At 31.0% G+C, this 21,693-nt stretch overlaps 1 protein-coding gene across 3 annotated transcripts in view; it reads right to left on the bottom strand.

Annotated features, from left to right (window-relative positions):
- The window catches only part of LOC142334011 (uncharacterized), a 270,898-nt gene that overhangs the window by 143,675 nt on the left and 105,530 nt on the right, over positions 1 to 21,693 (bottom strand). The window contains exon 1 of one of the 3 annotated variants that reach the window (XM_075381687.1): positions 9,032 to 9,171. The exons of the other annotated variants lie outside the window; for them this stretch is intronic. The gene's annotated coding sequence lies outside the window, so the exon portion shown is untranslated. Of the gene's footprint in view, positions 1 to 9,031; positions 9,172 to 21,693 lie in introns of those variants that run through there. 3 annotated transcript variants of the gene reach the window in all.

Below are 21,693 nucleotides of genomic sequence, written 5' to 3'. Positions count from 1 at the left end.
TAGCAATGGCGTATGAAATGATTTCTTCATTGCATATATAATCTTATTAATCTGATGGTGTAGAAGGAAATATTTCTGGTTCATGAGATATAGAATGTATCGTTGATCAAAGGTTTCTGCAAAAAATGTTCTTTCTGTTTTATAAATTGAATCTCTGTATTATACACGAACAAAAGTAACAAGCGTCGGTAACAATCACTGGTTGATTCTCTCCAAACCATAGGCACTCCAAAGCGGAAAGACTGTTTTTACTTTGTAACCACTGACGAAGCTCTTTAATCCAACATGAACAAAACCTCAGGAGGAGCCAAATATTTATCTTGGTCTCCTAATTTCAAATCAAAATAAGCAAAATATTCTTGTTTTATGGATTCTGTAATGTTTCTTTTTCTGACGTAAATTTTTCACAAAGATAGCAAAACAAAATTCAGGCGCTTTGACACAGCATCTGGACACCATTGGAATTTAATTTTAAAAACATTATTTTTTAAGAAGTTTTCCTTTAAAATTTTTCATTAAAGGTATTTAATTTACTTGTAGTGTTTGTAAATGAAACTTATTGTAAATTAAACTTTGAAAAAAATTACAAAAAATGTAGAATATATTTTCTTAATATATTTGTTTAAATTGATTGTTAGATCTATTTTTATTTATTAAGTAAGATGTAGTCAAGATATTCTCTTGCCAGTAAACGTTTAGTTATTTCATTAAAGCTTAAGTGTATGAATGCTGCTGAATTGCTGAGGTTGTCATTGTATGTTTTGATAGTAATCTATATGGTGAATTATGTTTACTGTTTTGAAAGCTACACGATAACATTTATTGAAAACGTAGATGACAATTTTTTAAGATTGCTTGTTGATGTACGTGAGCGTTTTATATTTTCTCTGACAAGTATAGCCGAGTATTGACAGCAATACATTTGCGGAGGGGAGTAGATTTACGACTAACTACTCGTAGAGGTAAAAGAGTCTTGCTAGAACGACTCTGCTATACATCTTCCTCTGGTAGCGCCTCGGCCTTTCATCCGGAGATCCTGGTCAGGCATGCCATTTTCACACGCTACAAAATTGCCATTTCATCCAATCTTCTGAAGCTTTCACGGAGGCTAAAAAAAGTACATTTTCCTCTACTTTATCTTAGTCTATACTGAACATTTTGTTGAATTGAGTTTTCGGTGTAATTAAGAGATATTTAAAAAAAATATGCCTTAAAGCATTTAAATTTACATTTCGTGTTGCTAAATATTTGTCTGTATAACAGCTCTATACTTCATACGTTATATTCCCTTATTAAGGGGGTATAGTGTATGACTTTCATTATTCCTCAACGGAAGGATACATTTATTGCTTTTCTCTTCCTTTCCCTATCGTCTTTTTATTTCTATTACACATTTATGAAAACTATTTATTTAATTTAAGGTACGATCATTATTTCTTACAATGCTTCCTCTCAAAGTTATCACGTTCTTATTCAGCTAATCACTTATGTGTACAGAGTGAAGAACCGAGGTATGCCATGTAGAATATTGATGTTTATTAACACTAAATTTTATAACACCAATAGAATCATTATTTTTTCACTTTCTTTTTCTTGGAGCTTAATATTGCTTAATTTCTTCGTACTTTAAAAAATAGGTAAAATCTTTTCATTCAATCAATTGATTTTAGTTTTTGAAATTACTTAACCTTTTACTCATTAAAAAAAAAATTAATTTTTAATTTAAGTTTTTATTTTTATTTTCAATAATTTTTTTTTTTAATTTTTATGTTATTAGAAATAACAGTTTCAAATCATATTTGTATATCGTCAACTGGTTGCCTAATATTATAAATTAAACAATTGGATTTCAAGAAACAACGTTAAATCATTACAAAATTTTTGGTTAGAGAAAGAACTGCTATATTTAACAAAAAAAATCTGAATTTAGAATACGTATATAAGATAATATAGATTTTCATCATGGTAGATGATTTGTTGACTTTTGCTAAAATTGGAATATAATTCGCTTCAGCCAACGCATTGAGTATTCAAACGTAGTCATGATATCGTTTACTTCCTGCGTGTCCACAAAAGAGTCATATTGTATTTATGGTTTCTTTTTAACCTAATTTGACTGCATTTTAGTTACATAACGCTTTTTTTTCTTTTTTTTTTACTCAATTAGCTCAACAACTTTTCAACAATTACTCAACAACTTTTAAATGAGATATCTCGGTTATTTCTAAACTCAATTCTTGGTATTAATTTTTACAAATCATATTTATTGTTTATTGATAATTATGCTGCTTTAATATATAATCTTTTTATCGCCCATGTGGAAATACGTTGTTCAGGTTTATGATTGTGCTAAAAAAGAATAAATTGTAACTGTGAATACCTACCAGAAAAATAAAATAAAATACCCTTATATTGCGTACCTAATTACATATTATTTCAATGAAGATAATAAAAGAGAATTGTACACAAAATTTTACTCCATGTTACCTGCTCATAAGAATAAACTGATAGACTTAATATAAATTTATGAAACATTATTTAAAGATTGTGAAGATAGTGTTAGGATTTTTAGACAGTTTGAAAATTTGTTCATTCATAAATACCTTTTCAGTAGTTTTTTTTTTTTTGTAATGACATGTTCCTTTACTCTTTTGCAAAATTGTATCCTTGGTTGTCTTTTATATAGATTTGGAAATAAAAAGAAAAAAAATTGCAACTATTAAGTTAAGTGAACTCCTTTATACTGGTTACAAATGTTAATTTCGACCTTACGATGTAAAACATTTAGTTTTTATTATTGGAATATTTGGTGAATAATCAAAAATGAAAAAGTATCAATAATACAGGAAAAAGAAATATAACATGAAGGAATATATCTCAAAAAACGATAAGATGAATATGAAGAGGAAGAAAATATTAAGAACAAGAGAAGAATAAAAAAATTAAGAGAAGATGATAAATATAAAGAGGAAGAAAACGTTAAGAGCAAGGAAAGAATAAAAAGATTAAGAGAGTATGATGAATATAAAGTGAGAGAAAATTTGAAAACTAAAGAACGTGTTCATAAAAGACCAGCAGAATTACATCAAACCAAAGAGGGATTAAATGATTGGTCACAAAATAAATAAACGAAGTGATGATCAACTCCGACTTAAGGAGAGTATTGTCCGACAATATCAGAGAAGTAATGAACAAAAAGATAAGAATTTTTTGCAATTTATTAAAAAATGTACGCCTCAGTGTATATGTCGTTCTTGTGAGGATCTATTTTTCCGTCACTCTGTAGTTAACTTTAATGTAGATAAAATTAAACAGAAATACGGTTCTAAATTATAATTTTCAATTAATGTTAAATAATCAGATGTTACAAAAATCTATTGCATATAAGTAATTACACATATGTAATAATGCCTATTAAATTACATATACACGTTTTTAAAATTACATAAAGTAATATTTCACTAATAACTTCAGATTTTTTTCGAATACTTTTTTTGTAGTTATTATTAAATAATTATTTATTGTACATTTTTTTTTTTTTTTTAAAGTTGATAATTATTAATATATATTTAAATTAAAAAAAAGGAAACAAAGTATGATTGTACCGAAGTGCAATCAACAGTAATATTAAGCTCCAAGAAAAAGAAAGTGAAAAAATAATGATTCTATTGGTGTTATAAAATTTCAATATGTTGAAGCATCAAACTGAACAAATCTTCCTCATCCTTATGTCGGTGACGCCATAGAATTTCACACAAATAAGAATCCAACAAACTCTATTAGCCATCATTAAATATCGCATCATTGTTGTGCAAAATTTATATATTTAACGTTAATTAGACAAGGTTAGCGAGCGAAGCTAGCGTAGGTTATGTTTGATTACATTATGTAATATATCGTTCAAAAAGTAGAAAACATTGTGGAGGGGGGAAATTCCGAAAGGTACCTAGTGTTCGGAATGTAAAATTGCAAATCGTAAATTTTCATTATTATTATTTTATATTAACCTTTCTTATATACAAGTAAAAATTCTTTCGCTAAATGCAAATACAGTAAGCAACTCGTTTAATACGTTGTATGATTAAACCACTAAATTATATTTCTTTTTATTAAATTTTTTTATTATCAAAATTATATTTTTTTAATTAAATAATTTTTTTGCAAGAAAATATAGTTTTTAATTTGCCTCTCAACTACAAAATTGTAATTTGTATACTTCTGTTTTTTTAACTGTCAATCCTTAGACTTCTGAGAGCACCAAATCTTTATATATATATTTCTTGTGTGCGTGTGTATGTCACTGAACTCCTCCTAAACGGCTGGACCGATTTTAAAGAAATTTTTTGTGTGTGTTCAAGGGGATTCGAGAATGATTTAGATTCACAATTTGGTCCACTGGAAAATGTTTTTTTAATTAAGTTTTTATTTATAAGTAGTTGTTGATTTTGGAATGTTTTACATTGGATCCGGCAGACTGCGTTACCATCGCAGTATCGAATATTCAATAATATTCTATTTTAATTTTAGTTTGTCCCGACTGTTCGTGCTGCGATCAAATTGAGAAAAATATTTCGTAATTTTGTGTTATTATTGTGTTACAAAAAATCGCGAGAAAACAGTTTTTTAATAATTAAGAGGCTAATAAATCAGATGGAAATGTAAACAAAGGAAAACCAATCAGATCAATGCAAGATGGCCGCTGTCAAACACAACGACCAATCACAAAGAGCCCGTATGGCCGTTGCCAATGTAAACAAAATCACAACTGATTAAGTAACAAATTTCGTTGAATTATATTTAACAGCTAAAACATCTGTATTTTATTTTTTAAAAAAACACCAAAACAAAAAGAAAAGCCACCAAGAATTTATTAACTTACAGTTACTAATTTATTTACTTACAGTAAATAAATTAAAACACCCAACTTTCTTATAGCCCAGATAGACTTAAGACTATGGAAACAAAAAAAGTCGAAATAACCAAATACACAAAAAATAATACCAAAAAATACATAATGACCAAAAATTCCTTTGTTAGGTTATTTTTATACATATATATGACCAAACAATCGTTTTTTGGTCATTTAGCGTTCTTTGCTATGTAAAAGCAAAGAACAAAATTCACAAATAGTAACACTGAAACCACACAACTAAGTATTCTTTTTTTATTTGTTTTTTCTAACCTCCGAAACCACCGTTATGGATTGCTTCAGATGATGATATGAATGGTTTATAGCGTATGAAAATGCCATGCCTGACCGGGATTCGAACTCGGAACCACCGGATTAAAGTCCGAGACGTTACCACTCCCGCCACGGAGGCTGGCAAACATATTCGTTAGGAGCCGAATAAAAACACGACTTACCAATATGGCGTTGTGTGTCAACCCAATTTTATACGGACTATAATTACTTTTAATACGCGAAACCCTTTGCAATGATTGAACATTAACTTAAACCTCTTCAAAAATTATTCCTTTTGAACTAAGTCACATTTTGATATCATTGTTTTTCTATAACAGGCTGGAATTCTTTTCGTTTAATGATAAGAAGCGTTGTCGAAGACAATAAGACAATAACCGAATTCTCTTCCAAAGGACATAATACACCGCTAAACTATTTCTAAATAATTCAAATTCGTGAAATTTTTTTACGAATCGCGTTTTCATCAAAATCTCACCTTTTTCTCAATTGACCTGCGGGGTTTTGTTTTCTTTGGAGACGGTAATTCATTAGTAGATTCATACTCGAGAATCACGTTGTACACTGAAGCAGCACAACTTCTACTTACGTTAGCAGTTTATTAACATCTGAAAACGCCGTTTGATTATTCTGTAATTTGTAAGCATTACTTACTCTGGTTTTGTAAGCATTTAAAATGATGTGTTTTTTCGCACGACTTAAGGGCTTTTTTTCGCAGCCCACAAATCTTTATATATAAAAATGTTAAGTTCGTTTGTGTACGATTCAAAAACTCAAAATGTTCTGCACCGATTGAGCTCAAATTTTAGCACGATATATAACCCGCATCAAAGATTGTTTCATCTATTTTTCGCATCAGTCACATACCCGCGACCGCGAGAAAACAGTTTTTTAACGGTCAGCTGTGTACCAGTGACCGCGCCATCTGCCGGTAGCGAGGGGAACACTCTGCATACTAGCTAACGACAACCGCAGTCACATGTGAAACAATACCTGTTCCCAATTACATTGTTTATTAACAACAAAAAAACAAAAAAAACGTATCCACTTGCATCTGATTCAGATTATTATACAATCTGAATTAAATATTCACTTTAATCGGGGTACTTTTGTGTGATCGTGTCGTGATTGAGCTGCGCCTTTCACCAAATCGTAAGTAGAGGTTATGTTTTATATGAGAGATGGTCAGAAAATATATTAATTTTTTATAATTATTAAATATTTCATTTAACTAATATTTTACTTATTTATTTAAATTCATGTATTTAGTTAATATTATTAATTTTTAGCCACTTTTCAATACTGTCTGTCCTGTGTCTCATTGTTGTCGAGCTGCAGCTATGAGAACCATGAGAGATAGGTGAAAAAAGTTTAAATAAATTTTTTTGGCCTTTTCAGAATGAAAATTTTTCGTTATTATACTTTTTGTCCTTTCTGTAATGGTTTTCAACGTAGATCTGTGAGCACCATAAGAGGTTATAATCTTATCACTTCCTTCTATTCCAGTGAAAGCCGAAATAATGCCTCGCAGATAATCGAATTTGGGCCGTCGCACTCCCCACACAGAAGGATCAAGAAGACGGATTTCGAATATGACTGAGGAAGAGCGGGCATCCGTACGAGAGAGGAACAGACCAAGCACTATCCAGATACGTAACGTGGAACCGGCAGAAAGACGAGCAGTCAGGCTTGAGGATGCACGATTGCGAGCACGTCAGTCGCGTTCTACAGCAACAGATTTGGTTCGTTCTCAACGGAATGAACGCGACAGGGTGAGGATAGCTGAAACACGAACCCAAAGAACAGCTGATCTGAATCTGCAATACAATCGTCTTGCGTTCCGGTACATCCAGCTGTTGATTATAGTTCAAGTCGGCATGTTGTCATTGGCCAGATGAGTCATGTCTGTACCTACTACCAGGCTCTAAAGTTTAATAATGAAACGAAAGGGATGTGTTGCGCTGGCGAAAAAATCAAATTGCCTCAACTTGATGCACCACCAGAGCCATTGAAAACTCTACTTGCTGGATCTACCGCTGAATCGAAGAATTTCCTATCGAACATCAGGAAATATAACTCTTGCTTCCAAATGACGTCATTTGGTGCGGAAATCGTGACGACTCAATTCATGCCAACTTTTAAAATCAAAGGGCAAATATATCACAAAGCTGGCTCCTTGCTCCCGTTCCCAGATAGTGACCATAAATTCCTTCAAATGTACTTCATTGGTGAAGTCGATGCACGTTGTGGAATACATACCTCGCTAAGTAGATCCATTATTTCGCAGCTACAGAAGCTCCTTCACTAAAGGAACAATTTGCTGCGTTTGTTCAAAACGGCAATTGTTATGATGCCATCAGATACCCACAAGATTGTCATTCATGCAGACAAAACGCCCGCTGGATAACATGTCTGGAGATATAATGCCCCAACTATAGACGAAGTAGCAATTGTCTTAGTCGGAGATCAGTTGCAACCTAGAGATATTGTTCTCCATCGAAGAAACGATCAATTGATAAATGTCGCAGAAACTTCGCTGTGCCACAGCGAGGCGTAGCAGGGTACAGCTAGTTATATATATATTTTTTTTTAGGGTTGATGAATTAAGATGAATTAATTAATTACGAGAGATGATTCGAAAAGCTTGTACGTAGGAATATAGAAATGGAATTGTGTAGCATACGAAAAATGCCATGCCTTACCGAAATTCGAACCCTGCTTGTCATGCTTTAAAACAGTGTGTATAGCTACTTTTAACTTAAGTTTATACAATAAGGGATTTTCCTTCCCTACAGTTTCATTACAAAATAGGTAATATTTCTAACGAATTTCTGTGTATTATGGTTTATTTCATGAATAAATAGACAATATTCTATAAAAACTCATTATTTATTGTTACACTATATTTTTTCGTTAAAAAAAAATCAAGATTATTATGAAGTGAACTTTATTTTAACTATTTATATTTAACAACCATTGATGGTTAACACGAACTGTAATCGTGTTTTTCTTATTACCTTCTTTTATTTTACTCAGTATTTTTCTATTCAGGCATTGGATTTTAAATGGACCTAAGCTAGTAATGCAAATGAATGATGTTAAAATATTTAAAAATGAAATTATTCCAAGCAAAGTAGATTATTAACCATTTTTGTAATCAACATTACTTTTTTGTAAGGTAAAAAAATTATAACTTTTAATTAATGTAAATAGGGTAAATAAAATTTATACTCTTACGAATAATTTTTCAAGAACCACTTCTTAAATCACAGGAGGTATGTTTTAAAACACTGTGTATAGCTACTTTTAACTTAAGTTTATACAATAAATGGTATTTAGAATACATTTTTATATTTTTGAAGTATTGTATATTTTGTGTGATAATATAATTTTAAACATTATCTATCATTTTACAAAATTATCTATACACATAGATACGTACTATAATAAAAACAAAATCTATTAAAACCAAAAACAAAGATAGTTTTACGTCTCCAGGTGAAATAATTTATTAAATTAACAGGAAAAGATTAAAAATCTTATTCAGTTCAAAAACCTTATTTATAAATGATTTTATACACACACCAATTTTTTCTCTATTAATCTAATTATTTTGTGGTACTATAATTAGATATTATTAAATAGATTAAACGTCAAAGCATAAACTATATTAAAAATGGAATATAGAATTAGTAAATGAACTTTGAGTAAATGTTTCAATTAAGACATATTTTTTTTATTCCAACAAAATTTAAACATAAATAACTTTTTCTTGATAAAATTTTAAATAAACAAAATTTTTAAGATTATAAAAAGCTTAAATAGTTTTACCTTAAAAGTTTTCCTTCAACTGTTATATTAAACTTTGTTCAACTGTTGTAAGAAATAAACGGATTTTTCAAAAGTGGCAGACGTTTTTGAGGTGGCATTACATGTCAGAAAGGAAGAAGTTGTTCTGTACTATGAACGGTAGGCGGCGGCACGGACACTACGATAACAGAAAGATAGAGAGAGAGAATCAGAGAGACGAAATAAGATCTTTCTCCCAAGGGGTTAGCGAATTGCTGCTGCTGCTGCTGTCTTCCTTTACTGCTACCTACACCATCGGTCTTTGGGTTAAACTGAGGTCGGGCTATGAGCCAACATTGTCTAATAGCTTTATTAAACTTCAACAACCATCACTGAATTTCTTTTAATGGCGTATAGACTATTTTTCTAAAAAAAATCATCTAATTCATATAAAATTATAATAAAGAGGGATAGAATCCGTTAATAATCAAATTAAACAATAAAAGTTGCATGATTTGGCGTTCATTGCTTCTATAATTAATGTATACATTAGAACTAATTTATTTATCAAGTATATGTTTTAACAAATGGAATGAAAAAGGTTTTTAACAATTGCTCGACTTTTCGTTTATGAGTGTATTGTTGTGCGATCTTAAGGTAACATGAATTTTATCAAAATTTACACTCATTTTCTGTACTACGGGAAAAAAAGTTCATTGAAGAGGAAATCGTTTCAACTGTTTGTATTTTCTTTCTGAAAAATGTTGTAAGACAAAATGTTGATTCTACTGTTGTCCTACAACTACCTAATCGTAGGATTTTCTAAATAGAATTCTATAGTAACTGAAGATAAAAAAAATGGAATATTTTATGAATAGAATAATATAATACTTAAATTAATCTTCAGAAGTATTAAAGGCCATCATTTCAATCATTATTTGTGTGTTTTAATGATTACATTTTTATTTACAAAACATCTTTGTTCAGATGGGCTCCAGAATCTCGGAACTATTTGTACATCTCGGTTACCGAATGACAACGATGGTCATCATACAAGCTTGTGGTAATACAATAAGAAAGAGCATTACTTTTAAATAGAAAATAATTTTTGTTAAAGCTTTTATTTGACAACATTATTGTACTGACAACAGAACGTATTTAAGGACAATGAGTACCTATTGAAATAAGACTACCTTAACATTACTGCGTTGGTTGTATAAATCAATTGTCAACACATTTTAGAACTACGTTTATCCAAATTTATAAATTGTGTTTATATATATAACATTATTATTATTATTATATCTTATATATTATTATATCTGTATATAACCTCTGCATACATACGTCTCTCACTCACTCTGTTTGTGTGTGTGTGTGTGTGTGTGTGTGTGTGTGTGTGTGTGTGTGTGTGTGTGTGTGTGTGTGTGTGTGTGTGTGTGTGTGTGTGTGTGTGTGTGTGTGTGTGTGTGTGAACGAGAGAGAGAGTGTGGGTTTAGTATTCATTGTTATGGAAAGTATAAACATTTCTGAATATTATTACCAATGATAATTTATAATGTATATAATAAACTATAATAAAAATCTATGTTGCTAAATATATCCGTAGAATAAATAAATTAACAGATAAAGCTTGTTCAAGTTACAAATTTAAAATAAAAATTTCTTATTAAAACATATTGTTATATAATGGCCAAATAATAGAAATGTATACAATTTATTATTAAAAAACTATTTTTAATATTGCACGGAACATACTGAAAGATTGTCATAGATCGGAAGAGGCGCTCGGGCGTTTAGTGTCAGGTGCACATGTTCAATTCGGTCGACCTCTAATTTACATTTAGAGATTAACTTTTCATTTTGTTTAATACAATGTTACATGATATACACGAACCGTAAGAACTTATTTTCTCCGTGAAGCCTTAACATTTTATGTAATTTATTCCTGTTAATGCGTTTCTATTTATTTTTATGTTAATATAAGAGCGCAAAATTATTAATGAAACAATTTCATGGATCGTTCCATATGGTTACGAAAATGCAGAATTTACAGCTAACAATTAGATAAATAATTGTTCTGCCAGATTGAAAAAGTATGATTCACTCGTTCACAAATGATATTATTTTCTATGTTTACTGATATTCTTCCTTTTGATTTTTAGTGAAATTAAACAGTAGAAAAATTAAAGAAAATTCAATTTTGTATAAAAATTATAAACATGAATTATCTATGTACTCTTTATTGTAATAATTCAAAGATTTTATATGATTTTTGAATTATTTGAATAATACATTTTTTTTGTATACAATTTAAATAATATGTAATAATTTAAAATTAAGTTATTTTGTAAAAAAAATTCTTTTTTTAATTGTGCAGATTTCCTACTTCACCCCCCCACAAAATCTAATTTATAATTCATTTATCGACTTCTACAGCAACTTTCATTATTAGAGACTAATTACACTGGTAGAAAAAAGAAAAAAACTTTAATGTTTCTATAAGAGTGATTACATTCCTTGAATTGTTTTTTCGTACATTACAGATTTGAAAATACGATTATTCTATCACCCTTAGTTTTAAATACATTACGCTTAAAAAAAAAAAATAAGAGAAAATATAGTTAAAATCTAAAAAAAATTATAATTTTGCATGGCCATGCCTGTGTTAGAATGATTTCAGTGATATTTTTCTTTTATAAATAGCCCCAGGCACATCCCGAATTAATATCCAACAGTAATTGGCTAGCATGTTAGTATTTCATTTCCATTATAGTGGGTTTCCATCACTTAAATGTCTTGGTGGAAACGTTCACCGTGTTCGTCACTTACGTCTCCGAGATTGCTCGGGTGAAAATCCAGATGCGAGTGGAGGAAATGTATTTTCAAAGATATATTACATATCACAACTCTGTATGAAGTAACAATAGATTGTAAAAGAAAATATCGCAGATAACGATGATCTTCAAAACTTGTGCTTGTTCTGGTTGATTGACCGTTACGATGATTCGGTTTGTTGTAGATACCACACTTGTAGTTATTATTATTTTTTTTTTTTATTAAAATTCATGGATGCTTACTTTTATTATTTTTCTATGGTTATCTTAAGTTAATGTTTCATTTATTTCTGTTCAATTTAAAGTTATTGTTTTATTTATGATCTATTTACGTACCCGACATGATTAATGGTATGAAGATATTTAACTATATTCAAGGACACTATAAAATATTATGTTATGTTGTAGATACTAGTATTTATATGTATTTATTAATATTAATTGTTTTTGTACTTGTTGAGTATTTTATTGGATGATCTTATTTCAAGCAATAGCCTGCCATACGACTTACTTAGAGCTTCAACGCAGAAGATGATTGTAAATAAAATAATTCAGCCAATAAAAGGTCATAAAATAAACATGTAATTCATAAAGATAAAATAAGTAAGTGCATAATCATACACATATATTCAATAAATTAAAAAAATCATATAATTTAAATTTTTGTTTCACAATAACTTAACGGTTTCTCAAACCTATTGCTAGATATATACAATATTATATACAGAATGTACATATTTGTGTATGTATATGTATGTGCGCGCGCGCGTGTTTGTGATGAAAGAAAGAGGCACACTAACTTGTTGATTTTACTATCTCTTCCTATCTTTATTATGGAAGCAAGCGACATTTATTACGTGGATTACATTTTACAGCCATACAATTTCAGACACTTTTATCTAATTTTAAATGGCAGAAAGGCTCCTGGAATAGACGGAATACCTGTAGATTACTGCGCAGTGCAGGTGAGGAAGCGATTGATAGATTATACAAACTGGTGTGTAATATTTATGAAAAAGGGGAATTTCCGTCAGACTCCAAAAAAAGTGTTATAGTAATGATACCAAAGAAAGCAGGGGCAGATAAATGTGAAGAATACAGAACAATTAGTTTAACTAGTCATGCATCAAAAATCTTAACTAGAATTCTATACAGAAGAATTGAGAGGAGAGTGGAGGAAGTGTTAGGAGAAGACCAATTTGGTTTCAGGAAACGTATCGGGACAAGGGAAGCAATTTTAGGCCTCAGATTAATAGTAGAAGGAAGATTAAAGAAAAACAAACCTACATACTTGGCGTTTATAGACCTAGAAAAGGCATTCGTTAACGTAGACTGGAATAAAATGTTCAGCATTTTAAAAAAATTAGGGTTCAAATACAGAGATAGAAAAACAATTGCTAACATGTACAGGAACCAAACAGCAACAGTAACAATTGAAGAACATAACAAAGAAGTCGTAATAAGAAAGCGAGTCCGACAAGGATGTTCCCTATCTCCGTTACTTTTTAATCTTTACATGGAACTAGCAGTTAATGATGTTAAAGAACAATTTAGATTCGGAGTAACAACACAAGGTGAAAAGATAAAGATGCTACGATTTGTTGATGATTTAATAATTCTAGCCGAGAGTAAAAAGGATTTAGAAGAAACAATGAACGGCATAGATGAAGTCCTACGCAAGAACTATCGCATGAAAATAAACAAGAACAAAACAAAAGTAATGAAATGTAGTACAAATAACAAAGATGGACCACTGAATGTGAAAATAGGAGGAGAAAAGATTATGGAGGTAGAAGAATTTTGTTATTTGGGAAGTAGAATTACTAAAGATGGACGAAGCAGGAGCGATATAAAATGCCGAATAGCACAAGCTAAACGAGCCTTCAGTAAGAAATATAATTTGTTTACATCAAAAATTAATTTAAATGTAATAAAAAGATTTTTGAAAGTGTATGTTTGGAGTGTCGCTTTATATGGAAGTGAAACTTGGACAATCGGAGTATCTGAGAAGAAAAGATTAGTAGCTTTTGAAATGTGGTGCTATAGGAGAATGTTAAAAATCAGATGGGTGGATAAAGTGACAAATGAAGAGGTATTGCGGCAAATAGATGAAGAAAGAAGCATTTGGAAAAATATAGTTAAAAGAAGAGACAGACTTATAGGCCACATATTAAGGCATCCTGGAATAGTCGCTTTAATATTGGAAGGACAGGTATAAGAAAAAAATTGTGTAGGCAGGCCACGTTTGGAATATGTAAAACAAATTGTTAGGGATGTAGGATGTAGAGGGTATACTGAAATGAAACGACTAGCACTAGATAGGGAATCTTGGAGAGCTGCATCAAACCAGTCAAATGACTGAAGACAAAAAAAAAATTATCTAATTTTATAAATAATCTCAAGAAATATCCTTTTTACAGATGCAATAATTTGCACCTGAAAAAATGAGAACAAGTATAATTAAAAAAAAAGCTACCTAGAATGGGAGACTTAATGTTTTCACGAATGGTTAAATATAAAAATAAAAAAGAAATGTACATAATAAACACTCGTTTTTATTACGTTTGACTGAATTTATAGAACGTTTAAAGAATATATATTAGTCACAAAATAATTCTTTCTAAGATTTATAAATAATAATCTCTTTAATAATTAATTTGTCTAGTGGTCGATGAAGTGAAAATTCTGAAATTAAAAAACTTGCATCACGTAAGTTACACATGTATTTTTAATTGGTTTGGCAGACAGACAGTAATGGCCGACAAAAATAACATTAACAATTAACAACATGTATTTTTAATGGGTTGAGTAGACAGTAATGGCCAACAAGAATAACATTAACAATTAAGGCACCCCAATCATTTACATTCAGATTAAATATTCATTACTTATTTAAAATATTTACAAATTATCATCATTTATGTTAAAAAAAATATGCAGTACACTACGATATTAAACCTAAATATCTTTTCAACCGACTTCAAAAAAGGAGGTTGTGTATTCGTCCCATGTATATTTTAATGTTTGCGCATAACCTTTTTCCTATTAATCCGATTAAAATAATTCTTGTTGCAATTTACGCAGTATCTTTGCTAAACTATACAATGAAATGGGCGAAAAGAAAAAACCTCTTATTTTCCATACAGAAGTCCTTTTTCTTTTTCTGTTTAGCCTCCGGTACCACCGTTAAGGTATTACTTCAGAGGATGATATGTATGAATATAAATGAAGTCTAGTCTTGCACAGTCTCAGGTCGACCATTTCTGAGATGTGTGGTTAATTGAAACCCAACCACCAAAGAACTGAGAGGAGGCTAGGAGGGAAGTGCTGGCTATTGTTGGTGCCATAACACCAGATAATGTGATAGAGGCAATGTTGCATAGCACCAGAAACTTTAACCTAATTGGTAAGATGGTGGGTAATATTCTGAAAAGGAAGGCGATAGAGGGAGTTGAAGAGGAAGAGGATGTTACCTAGTGGGGTAGTGTAGGGTGTGGCTGGATAGCCCCGTTCATGAGGAATGCGATGCTTAGGTGTCGCACTTTCGATAAGTGAGGGAGACTTCTGGGGTGAGTAGAGTAAAGACCGAGGAGTCCCGATCGGAGGTCCCGGTGGTGTACCTCTGATTTGAGGCAGGCAAATAAAGACCGAGACCCGGTTAGGGAGCCTCCTTGGGGGACCCCTGATTTGAGCCGGGCAAGTGAGAAGACCTAGTCCCGGCTGAAAAAAAAAAACCACCAAAGAACACCGGTATCCACTATCTAGTATCATATACGAACCTAAGCTACGCTAACCTAATCTACGCTCGCTTCGCTCGCTAAACTCGTTTGATAACGTTAAATATACAAATTACTGATCTTATTCTCCAACACAGGAGGTGATTAATCAAATTTACCGGTAATTATGCATAACCACCGGATTAATCAAATTTAGCCGTAACATATATAACAGCTGTGTAAAAAAAATGTGCATGCCGGTTAATGTACACGTAGCAAAAGGTTTTTAGTATAAAACCTCACGCAAATATATAGTGGGACTAGCGTATTTGAATTAAAATCACTCGTTTTCTTTCGTAGGCTATTACGTTCTGATACGATTATTATACTACAATTAAACCAACACTAAATCGAAAGATTCAATAGGTAATTGTATTTAAGAATGCGCCTTAAGGATACCACATAAATATAACCCTAAAATCTATAAATATTATTACTGAAAAAAGAATCGTTCAAACGAAAAACTGAAATATCTAAGTCTTGCACTGAATCGTGTAATTTCATTCCTAGAATCAAACACAACTAATAGCTGATCAAGAAAAAACTACTAACTAAAACTAATACAAACTCATAACTAGATCAAGAAAAAATTGGGAAATCTCATAAAATTGTTTCTTAGAATCACTAATGGAAATATAACGGTATTAAACGGTTAACTAAAAAATGATAAATTATACTAAACAGACAAAAATATTAAGTATATTAAAATGGTAAATTAAAAGACGTCAGCTGATTGTATAGGATAAAGATTGATATGTTAGTGTTGGTTTAATTATACAATTTTACATAAAACTGTGTAATTAGTGTACCTACTGTTAACTTTGAATTAGGACTGGAATCAATATTGTATTAGAAATAATTCAACAGGAATATTACTTTCAACAAATACTTTAAGGTCCTGATCGCTTATAGTACTTAACATAATCGTACGTTGCTTATATCGTTATTATGGAAATGGAACAGCTGTGTTCATAATGGTGAGGGCGAAACAACACTTATGAACAGTAGCACTCCAAACAACAGGAAACGAGGGCAACTTACTAACTCTAGTAGAGACCCTCGTAGAGCGGCTTGTCACAGATTAATCAGAGACAACATTGTTAATATGATTAGGGATTCATCAAGCAATGAAGTAGAGAATGCGGTTAGGGACTACCAAATGAATGTTAAACCATATAGTCCAGTCAATAGGGATTTTTTTGCTAAAAAATGAGTAGAGTTTAGGGAAGTATCTGGAATTCTAAATTAGGGTGGATATAATTTTTTGGTATGGAACTGGACAAAAGTTTCGCTAACCGGACAAAATGGCGGCCGTTCAGGTCAAGGTGGTGAAAATCGGTTGTTCAATTTTATAGGCCAAGGTAAACTTTCTAAGCGAAAAGGTTCTGAATAACAGTTGTGGACCATTACACAGTACCTATAATTTAAGCCCTTAAACGTTGAATTTCGTTAATTAGTTACTGCTAAAAACCTAAACACTATTAAAAATGACCATATTTGCAAAGCCAATGTTTATTGCAAAAATTACTTTTTACTATTTTGATTGTGTTACAAGTTAGCTCTTGGAATTTCGAATTCAATGAGTGATTCAGAATAAAAATGGTTTATTCTTTGCTGAGATATTATAATTTGTTTATAAAAAGACTTTTCAGGCAGCTGTAATTATTTTGGCTTTTAAGAACTTTTTCGTGTTCATTTCAGGTCCATCTCGAAAAAATAGAGCGTGCTCTATTGTTCGATCATTTTTAGAGAGACGCACATATTTTTCCTAAAAATGGTCTCGATCCGTCCAAAATTCGCCGATAGAGCGATTTTTTCATACTCCGCCGATTTGAAGTTACGAATTCAGCTTTATTTGCGAGAGACTGCCGCGAACCGCGTCCCCCTCCACGACTACTGCGCCAGCACGCTCTATTTTTCGCTATTTTTTCGAAATGAACTTGAAATGGACAAGAAAAAGTATTTCGAATAAGTTTAAACAATTTTTACACAATTTTTAGTCTAAAACTTTTCGCCATTTAAAAGTACAAGTCTTGAAGAATAGACTGCAAACTGTTTGTGATACCGACTAAACACTATCAAATCAGTTTGAATACCCTCACATGTAAGAAGTTAGAGAACTCATTAGAAAACAAAAATTAAAATAGTTAATAAAATGGATAAAATGAAAAGAACAATGGATATTACGAAAAATTAAAGTTAATATTAGATAAAAATAACTATTTTTTATATTAACAGTTACTGAGGTCAAAATTACCACATACTTCGCCGATTCATTAATTTACCAAGAACTATAAACGCAATAAGCACATTAAAGAAACTTCTAAATAAATTAAATATTGAGTTTCAATTGTTTAATCTTCTAACACACTTGTACTAAGAACATGAATATTACATTAATAAGTCAGCACAGCATCACTCAGAAAAATATGGAAGAACGCAATTTGAAATTATTACTGTTTTATTTACAAAGGTAACTTATGAATAATAGCTAACATTTTACAAAATAATATCTGAAGGGCTATATATTATTAACATTATTACTATTTTGTATGAGTGTAAATGGCATTACAAATAATGAAACAAAACAGTTTTCTACTCAAAGACTAAAGAGCAGAAAGTTTAAGTTGAATAAATCAGTTCGACTAATTTAAAATTCCTTTCCTTTTTCTTCGTTGAAAAACAAAGAAAACTGTTTACGGAAAGGCATTTGAAAGTAATATTTATTGTAAAGTAATACAGCAGTTTATGCAAATATTCTACTTTTATATGAAAAATTACAATATTAAAGTAAACTAAAAACATGTTTTTTGTTGTACTATATAGATATTAAATTTATATATATGTCGGAGAATAAAGTACAGTGGAGTATCTTCCGACAAAACGATGAGAATATTCTTTAGAATATCTGTATTTTTAGTAGTTTTAAGAAATGTACTATTACTTGTAATATTTTGTAAAATAAGGTTTAAATTGTTTTATTGCGGTAGGCTTAGGCCTAGGTAGGCACATGGTTGTCAACGTAGTCGGGATCCCAGGACGATAGGGGTATCATAAAATTAATAAGGAAAAGGAAATATGCAGTAGGCATATTATTTGAGAATATTGAGAAAAGGCAGTCTTGCTTTGGAACCCAGATCGAACAGACGTCCTGGTGATCGCGAATTCGTTATTTCCCTGAGCCTCGGTCTATCGCAAGTTGTTTTAATATTATTTGAATTCTAAATTAAATTAATCTTATATTATAATTCGTGTACTACTGAGTTATTGATAAGTGATAATTATCATTTGTAATTATTTCATTGTACGAGTTATCTACTCATTTTTATTAATTGAACTTTATTATAATCTTATATATTCTCCACTTGTAATAATAAAAATGAGCGAAACACAAAACGTTGAATCCATGACAAATCTCCTCGCCTCTCCGACATATATATATATATATATATATATATATATATAATTTCTGTAAAAATGGACTATCACAATTACAACATACACATATAAAGTGTTCATGAAAAAAAATTAATCATTCAAAATATTCTAAAATTCTAACCAGCAATGATTTAAACCATTTAAATTTATAAATCATTTTATGTCCTATATTTTTACCTTTTTTTCCCTGTGATAAATAAGATGTAATTCGAATATTGTGTTCAGTAAGACTATCACGGGCGACCCGCTACTCTATAAAGGAAAAAACCGAGTTCGACTTCCTCTCTAAAAATTTCCCTTCACAGCTTCCTTCAAAGCATAAAAAAAAAATTTTGGGTAAAAAATAAAACCCTCCATAATAGAAATAAGGTAACAAAAATAGAAAAACCTTTAATCTCAATTTAAAAAAAGGAATAACACTACAAATATGATTAACCTCTTACCTCTTATATGAAGAGAGAGAAAAGGCTTTTAGAAAACAATTAAGATGTAAAATATATGTCTTCAGTCATTTGACTGGTTTGATGCAGCTCTCCAAGATTCCCTATCTAGTGCTAGTCGTTTCATTTCAGTATACCCTCTACATCTTACATCCCTAAGAATTTGTTTTATATATTCCAAACGTGGTCTGCCTACCCAATTTTTTCCTTCAACCTGTCCTTCCAATATTAAAACGACTATTCCAGGATGCCTTAGTATGTGGCCTATAAATCTGTCTCTTCTTTTAACTATATTTTTCCAAATGCTTCTTTCTTCATCTATTTTCCGCAATACCTCTTCATTTGTCACTTTATCCACCCATCTGATTTTTAACATTCTCCTATATCATTCGAATTAATTTTTGATGTAAACAAATTATATTTCTTACTGAAGGCTCGTTTAGCTTGTGCTATTCGGCATTTTATATCGCTCCTGCTTCCTCCATCTTTAGTAATTCTACTTCCCAAATAACAAAATTCTTCTACCCCCATAATCTTTTCTCCTCCTATTTTCACATTCAGTGGTCCATCTTTGTATTTCTACTACATTTCATTACTTTTGTTTTGTTATTATTTATTTTCATGCGATAGTTCTTGCGTAGGACTTCATCTATGCCGTTCATTGTTTCTTCTAAATCCTTTTCACTCTCGGCTAGAATTACTATATCATCAGCAAATCGTAGCATCTTTATCTTTTCACCTTGTACTGTTACTCCGAATCTAAATTGTTCTTTAACATCATTAACTGCTAGTTCCATGTAAAGATTAAAAAGTAACGGTGATAGGGAACATCCTTGTCGGACTCCCTTTCTTATTACGGCTTCTTTCTTATGTTCTTCAATTATTACTGTTGCTGTTTGGTTCCTGTACAAGTTAGCAATTGTTCTTCTATCTCTGTATTTGAACCCTAATTTTTTTAAAATGCTGAACGTTTTATTACAGTCTACGTTATCGAATGCCTTTTCTACGTCTATAAACCCCAAATATGTTGGGTTTTTTTTCTTTAATCTTCCTTCTACTATTAATCTGAGGCTTAAAATTGCTTCCCTTGTCCCTATATTTTTCCTGAAACCAAATTGGTCTTCTCCTAACACATCTTCCACTCTCCTCTCAATTCTTCTGTATAGAATTCTAGTTAAGATTTTTGATGCATAACTAGTTAAACAAATTGTTCTCTATTCTTCACATTTATCTGCCCCTGCTTTCTTTGGTATCATGACTATAACACTTTTTTTGAAGTCGGAAATTCCCCGTTTTCATAAATATTACACACCAGTTTTTATAATCTATCAATCGCTTCCTCACCTGCACTGCGCAGTAATTCTACAGGTATTCCGTCTATTCCAGGAGCCTTTCTGCCATTTAAATCTTTTAATGTTTTCTTAAATTCAGATCTCAGTATTGTTTCTCCCATTTCATCCTCCTCAACTTCCTCTATAACACTATTTTCTAATTCGTTTCCTCCGTATAACTCTTCAATATATTTCACCCATCTATCGACTTTACCTTTCGTATTATATATTGGTGTACCATCTTTGTTTAACACATTATTAGATTTTAATTTATGTACCCCAAAATTTTCCTTAACTTTCCTGTATGCTCCGTCTATTTTACCAATGTTCAATTCTCTTTCCACTTCTGAACACTTTTCTCTAATCCACTCTTCTTTCGCTAGTTTGCACTTCCTGTTTATAGTATATCTTGATTGTCAATAGTTCCTTTTACTTTCTTCATCTCTAGCATTCTTATATTTTCTACTTTCATCCATCAGCTTCAATACATCGTCTGAAATCAAGGTTTTCTACCAGTTTTCTTTGTTCCGCCTAAGTTCACTGGTGCTGATTTAAGAATTTCCTTTTTAACATTCTCCCTCTACATTTTCTATCTTATCTTTTTTACTCAGACTTCTTGCGATGTCCTCCTCGAAAATCTTCTTTACCTCCTCTTCTTCAAGCTTCTCTAAATTCCACAAATTCATCTGACACCTTTGCTTCAGGTTTTTAAACCCCAATCTACATTTCATTATCACCAAATTATGGTCGCTATCAATGTCTGCTCCAGGGTAAGTTTTGCAGTCAACGAGTTGATTTCTGGTTAAGCAATCTATCTGATACCTTGCAGTATCGCCTGGCTTTTTCCAAGTGTATATTCTTCTATTATGATTTTTAAATTGG

This window comes from Lycorma delicatula, chromosome 1 (assembly GCF_047948215.1).
Source record: "Lycorma delicatula isolate Av1 chromosome 1, ASM4794821v1, whole genome shotgun sequence".
In the NCBI taxonomy this organism is placed as follows: domain Eukaryota; kingdom Metazoa; phylum Arthropoda; class Insecta; order Hemiptera; family Fulgoridae; genus Lycorma; species Lycorma delicatula.
The sequence above is the reverse complement of the archived record's forward strand: the minus strand, read 5'-3'. Positions and strand labels throughout refer to the sequence as shown.